The sequence below is a fragment of the Formica exsecta genome, unplaced genomic scaffold (genome assembly GCF_003651465.1).
Source record: "Formica exsecta isolate Colony F162 unplaced genomic scaffold, ASM365146v1 scaffold233, whole genome shotgun sequence".
Classification (NCBI taxonomy): domain Eukaryota; kingdom Metazoa; phylum Arthropoda; class Insecta; order Hymenoptera; family Formicidae; genus Formica; species Formica exsecta.
In genome coordinates, this window is record NW_021849616.1 from 1,222,213 (window position 1) to 1,229,104 (window position 6,892).

General features: G+C 40.1%; 2 long non-coding RNA genes across 2 annotated transcripts; both read left to right on the forward strand.

Moving 5' to 3' along the window:
• The first annotated feature begins 167 nt into the window (after positions 1-167).
• On the forward strand, positions 168-1,675 carry LOC115235701. The gene is made up of 4 exons (XR_003884077.1): positions 168-442; positions 652-773; positions 1,151-1,208; positions 1,486-1,675. It is a non-coding gene; the product is annotated as an uncharacterized LOC115235701 (long non-coding RNA).
• Positions 1,676-4,748: 3,073 nt separating this feature from the next.
• On the forward strand, positions 4,749-6,256 carry LOC115235702. Its single transcript, XR_003884078.1, has 4 exons — positions 4,749-5,023; positions 5,233-5,354; positions 5,732-5,789; positions 6,067-6,256. It is a non-coding gene; the product is annotated as an uncharacterized LOC115235702 (long non-coding RNA).
• The last annotated feature ends 636 nt before the right edge of the window (positions 6,257-6,892 follow it).

Genomic DNA, 6,892 nt, shown 5'->3' on the forward strand with positions numbered 1-6,892 from the left:
TGTGGCCTTCGTGGCCACGCTGTCCAATCGGATTCGTTTGCCGCGCTGTAACGTCGGAGCTAAAGTCCAATTCGCAAGCCCGCCGCGCCGTCGCGACCGCGCGAATGCGCGCCACTCGCCCGCGCATGCGCAGCGACGCGAATTTCGATCGTTCGACGCGCCATCCGCATTCCCGCCATATTCGAAGTGAAACCTTGATCGCGTCGCGCTGCAACGTCCCTCTCGTCCGCGCTCTCTCGTGCTCTCGCGTCTATTCCAGATATCGAAAATTTACATCGCATTCTCCCGATCCTGCCTTCCACATCCTGCCTTCGATTTTATCGCCGATTTCGCAAGTGCTTGTAATGTTTCCAAAGTGTTTGCCAAATATGGTAACGCGTCGTGTTGCAACGTAGGCGTCAGACTTTCGTTCGAACGACGATTGGATAGAGTATTTTAACAGGTATTTTACACAGCTATTTTAAGACGTCACAGGTATTTTAAGACGTAATATTCCATATGTTTTTAAAGAGAAAGCTTGCTTTGCATCGCGATAATTGTTAATCGATTAATAATTGATGATCAATGATTGGGATATTTATTCTAAAATGTTCGGTCAATGATTGGGATGCTATTCTCTAAAATGTTTTCTTTTATATATATATCTTGTAGAATGATGCAACATGGAGTATAACGAATGCAATTACATCCCTTGCAATTTTTGACGGAAGTTCAGCAATTCGACGCTATACATGTCTGCACATATTGCACCTGACATCTGACTCTTGCATCAGGTATGCGGAATTTTCTGATTAATTTGCAGATACCGCGATATTTGTAAAATATTATCATCCGATGTCATGCAAAGCGCACCTAACCTCTCGATCGATATTCTTGCGAGACACACGCTATTAAAAATATGCTGCTGTTGGTACATACATTTGCGTGATTACCGATTGAACTCGCTAGATTCGCGATTATAAAACTGAAAAATGTAGATCTTGTCAACCGAGTTTACTTGATATATTGTTATTGGCTGCACAGCCATAGATGGCAGTGCAAGTTAAATTTAAAAGAAGACGTTACATATGTAATCGAAAGAGGTACGAGATGTGCGGGATTGTGTAAACGTAGGAAATATCAATCTTTTTTTTTATTTTTACTGTGTCAGAAGAGCCGTCAACTGTATAATCGTATGAAGATGCCGAAATCCTATCAACTGATATCAGGTTCGTGATCGCTTAACCCCACATTTTTCTGTATATAATGTATTAACCTCGAAACTCTTTCTCGTTTCTCTTTTTCTTTTTTTATTTCCTTCTCTTATATATGAGACACAATCTATTAATAGCCAAGTAACGATACAATTTTGATTTATTAATTATAAATTATGAATTTTTTATACAAATTTTTTATTACATTATTAAATTTTGTAATTAATAAATTTCGTCATTTTAGCGATTTAGGTATTATAATAGAAATTTTCTTACCGGAAATATATTTCAGATAATTAAATTAAAGGAGAGGCGACACCTTTAATCTCAGTTATATCATATACAAAATTGAGATTCCTAATTAATATATAGGGAAAGGAAGGACAACACGAGAGATTCTCTTTATCCATTTTAATAATGATCGTAAAGTATGTATAAATACAAACATTTTTTTTTTGTAAGTATAATCAACGCATTGGAAGGTAAATTAAAATTACTTTGTGAGGACGCAAACACAAGTGCAGGCTCTGTTTTTACGAACGTATCGATTAATCGATGCCATCGCGCGAATGATACGGACGTTTGTGAATTTTCGGAATACGAGTCTGAAAAACGCGCAGGAATAAGCAAGGATGGTAGAAAGAGATAAAGAGAGAAAGAGAAAGAGAGAGACGTAGACGCGGTTAAATTGAGAGGGAGGTGCGGGATGGAGGGCGGGAGCGCGAGAGAGAGATATGGAAGCTAGCGTGAATATTTTTACCCAAGCCTGTTAACTACACTCTGTTATTTTATCTCACGTACGCGGCTTTCCTACTACCACCGTCGCACCACCGCTGGAATATAAGTTTTAAGGCGTGTTTTGATAGCGTCAGGGCGTGTCAGCCGGGGCTTCCTACCTAATGGATCGCTTCTTCGCTCGTTCGTTCATACTTTTTGAAGAGTGCATAGCTCATGATACCGCGAAACTTTCCTCTCCCTCTCCCACCCCCTCATTCCGATGTACCTTGCATACGCGAAATTTCGCGCTCTCTTTCTATAATCAAGAGTTGTGTACGTCAACTCCAGAATACTGTCTTCTATTTAGACAGTCTTCAAAAGGGAAGCGTTTTTTGAAGAACTCTTTTGGAGAGGATTTTGAACAATGTACACAATTGCTACATATATATGTGTGTGCGCGCGTTACTTTTTTTTAAATTCACAAGCATCTAAACATATTGTGCTTAATTTTACACCGATCTTGCATATTTTACTAGATCTTGCATAATTATAATTAATTATACGCCAATTAATTAATCGAATAGGAAAAACGTGCGTGCCAATAGTGCGTGCAAAGAAATGAAGTGATGATAGAATCGCGGATATCTTTTTTATACATCCTCTAAGAAATTTAAAGAAAGTAGTAATTTCGATATATACTTTCGACTGAAATTATCTAGCTTATTGTTAAAAGAAAAATATTTGTGTGAAAAAGATAATTGACTTTCTCGAAAAATTTATGATACCGACGTTCTATTTTTTTACATCGTTATATAAACGAAATATTTCCCCCTCACATACAAGATACTACACATTCGATTCTACACATTGAAAAAGTCGGATATATCGCGGCAAACATTTTTAGCCTGAGGAGATATCGGAATTGGAAATTAATTAATTCTCTGCGATATTACGTTGCGCCGTCGATCTCTCCGGCAAAACTCCAATAAAGCATATAAACCCATATCGCGCGCGTATACACGATATAATGCGTATAACAATAATAATGAATAACATTTATATTGAGACGAGAACGCGCGCGTTTCACCTGCGGAGCGGAAAAACCGCTTTGCGGCCGATTATCGCGATAATTTCTCGTGGCGAAAGGATGAATGGAAATGGTTGGGCGCGGATGAATGAACCGGCGTATCACGAAACGCGCGCGCGGCGCGTACGAACCGCGGCAGCGTTGTTTTGGTTATTTTGGCAAACCTAACATAACACGGCTTGTTGTTTAACAAAATAATTGATTTTGTCGCCTCGTCTCCGTGCTGCTTTGCCGCTGCTTTTCCCTGTTCCCCTCCCCTCTCCCGTCGTCGTCGTCATCGTCGTCGTCGTCCCAGTCCCCATCCCCGTCCCCGTCGCGCTTCCTTTCTCTTTCTCATTCTTCCCGTGTGTATATCTTGCCAGTTTTCGTGTGTGTACCACTTATATTTCTATATATTCTCTCCTTCACTCCTCTTTCCCATTGACTCTCCTTGTTCTTTCCATCTAACAAGACACGCGCGCCAGATAGTGGCCGCTAATTAGCCGCCGTACGAAAACAAATTGTTCGATTTCGTTTGTTTGCCGTTGTTCGCGCGATGAAGATCTCCCGTGGATTAGTCCCTGCGAACAAGGCTCGTTTTAGCGCCGGCGTTAGCATCGATATCGATGGAAAGGCGGAAGGGGCCGTCTTATCCCCCTTTCGACTATCGTATAATTGCCGTATTTTTGGACCTCATTTGGCTTTTCGTTATTCTTGAATATTAATGAGAGTTTAAAAGGAAGATGTACGCGATAAAAGCTTGAAAATATGATAAACTATAAAAATATAAGAAAAGATGTAATTATAATCGGGAATTTATTAAAAAAAATTTAAAAGGATTTAGGATACGGCTTAAAAATATACGTAAGAGGAGTCATAGTGACTATTTAAGTGAGAACTGTCGTCGCGCGGCATCGACGCTAGGTTTTTGCCGCGAATGTTTGCTTTAGTAAAAGCGAACGAAAGAGTCGCGACGTTAATACTAATTCGAGATTCAACCCCGTGTCGAAGACTCTGGGGATACCGGTGTCGACGACTGATGATGTCCTCGCCGCGAGCTTCCTCTTCACGCTTGTCCCCAGCGGACGCAGGAGCGAGGAAAAAAAAAAAGAGGAAGAATACTCGCTTTCTGGAGCAGGAAAAATATTATTTCAGATATTTGTATAGTCAATAGACGGGTTTAGAAAGGCTATGTACATATACTTTGCCGTCATTTTAACGTAATTATGAATTGTGACAATTACAGTTACGGTGGCTAATGTGATTACGTAAAAGTTACGTTAAAATTCTGGATATTTCTGGATTCGTTTCCAGTACGAGAATTCTTGATAATAATTTTTCATTAATTATAACTTATGATTATATAATTAATATTTATATATTACATTTATTAATTACGCCTCTCTCCCGACGACGAGGTCACGCACATTCACGCACGATACGAAGTCGGCTGTTCTTAACCGTCTCGGAAAGTCACACGAGCAACGACGCGAGCTATTTATCAATAATATATATAGGAAATTCGGCCAACTTCGCTGCCACTACCGCTGCTGTTGCTGATGCCGTCGCGCGCGATCGACCAATACTGCGGCGGCCGCGGCCGGATGTGGCCTTCGTGGCCACGCTGTCCAATCGGATTCGTTTGCCGCGCTGTAACGTCGGAGCTAAAGTCCAATTCGCAAGCCCGCCGCGCCGTCGCGACCGCGCGAATGCGCGCCACTCGCCCGCGCATGCGCAGCGACGCGAATTTCGATCGTTCGACGCGCCATCCGCATTCCCGCCATATTCGAAGTGAAACCTTGATCGCGTCGCGCTGCAACGTCCCTCTCGTCCGCGCTCTCTCGTGCTCTCGCGTCTATTCCAGATATCGAAAATTTACATCGCATTCTCCCGATCCTGCCTTCCACATCCTGCCTTCGATTTTATCGCCGATTTCGCAAGTGCTTGTAATGTTTCCAAAGTGTTTGCCAAATATGGTAACGCGTCGTGTTGCAACGTAGGCGTCAGACTTTCGTTCGAACGACGATTGGATAGAGTATTTTAACAGGTATTTTACACAGCTATTTTAAGACGTCACAGGTATTTTAAGACGTAATATTCCATATGTTTTTAAAGAGAAAGCTTGCTTTGCATCGCGATAATTGTTAATCGATTAATAATTGATGATCAATGATTGGGATATTTATTCTAAAATGTTCGGTCAATGATTGGGATGCTATTCTCTAAAATGTTTTCTTTTATATATATATCTTGTAGAATGATGCAACATGGAGTATAACGAATGCAATTACATCCCTTGCAATTTTTGACGGAAGTTCAGCAATTCGACGCTATACATGTCTGCACATATTGCACCTGACATCTGACTCTTGCATCAGGTATGCGGAATTTTCTGATTAATTTGCAGATACCGCGATATTTGTAAAATATTATCATCCGATGTCATGCAAAGCGCACCTAACCTCTCGATCGATATTCTTGCGAGACACACGCTATTAAAAATATGCTGCTGTTGGTACATACATTTGCGTGATTACCGATTGAACTCGCTAGATTCGCGATTATAAAACTGAAAAATGTAGATCTTGTCAACCGAGTTTACTTGATATATTGTTATTGGCTGCACAGCCATAGATGGCAGTGCAAGTTAAATTTAAAAGAAGACGTTACATATGTAATCGAAAGAGGTACGAGATGTGCGGGATTGTGTAAACGTAGGAAATATCAATCTTTTTTTTTATTTTTACTGTGTCAGAAGAGCCGTCAACTGTATAATCGTATGAAGATGCCGAAATCCTATCAACTGATATCAGGTTCGTGATCGCTTAACCCCACATTTTTCTGTATATAATGTATTAACCTCGAAACTCTTTCTCGTTTCTCTTTTTCTTTTTTTATTTCCTTCTCTTATATATGAGACACAATCTATTAATAGCCAAGTAACGATACAATTTTGATTTATTAATTATAAATTATGAATTTTTTATACAAATTTTTTATTACATTATTAAATTTTGTAATTAATAAATTTCGTCATTTTAGCGATTTAGGTATTATAATAGAAATTTTCTTACCGGAAATATATTTCAGATAATTAAATTAAAGGAGAGGCGACACCTTTAATCTCAGTTATATCATATACAAAATTGAGATTCCTAATTAATATATAGGGAAAGGAAGGACAACACGAGAGATTCTCTTTATCCATTTTAATAATGATCGTAAAGTATGTATAAATACAAACATTTTTTTTTTGTAAGTATAATCAACGCATTGGAAGGTAAATTAAAATTACTTTGTGAGGACGCAAACACAAGTGCAGGCTCTGTTTTTACGAACGTATCGATTAATCGATGCCATCGCGCGAATGATACGGACGTTTGTGAATTTTCGGAATACGAGTCTGAAAAACGCGCAGGAATAAGCAAGGATGGTAGAAAGAGATAAAGAGAGAAAGAGAAAGAGAGAGACGTAGACGCGGTTAAATTGAGAGGGAGGTGCGGGATGGAGGGCGGGAGCGCGAGAGAGAGATATGGAAGCTAGCGTGAATATTTTTACCCAAGCCTGTTAACTACACTCTGTTATTTTATCTCACGTACGCGGCTTTCCTACTACCACCGTCGCACCACCGCTGGAATATAAGTTTTAAGGCGTGTTTTGATAGCGTCAGGGCGTGTCAGCCGGGGCTTCCTACCTAATGGATCGCTTCTTCGCTCGTTCGTTCATACTTTTTGAAGAGTGCATAGCTCATGATACCGCGAAACTTTCCTCTCCCTCTCCCACCCCCTCATTCCGATGTACCTTGCATACGCGAAATTTCGCGCTCTCTTTCTATAATCAAGAGTTGTGTACGTCAACTCCAGAATACTGTCTTCTATTTAGACAGTCTTCAAAAGGGAAGCGTTTTTTGAAGAAC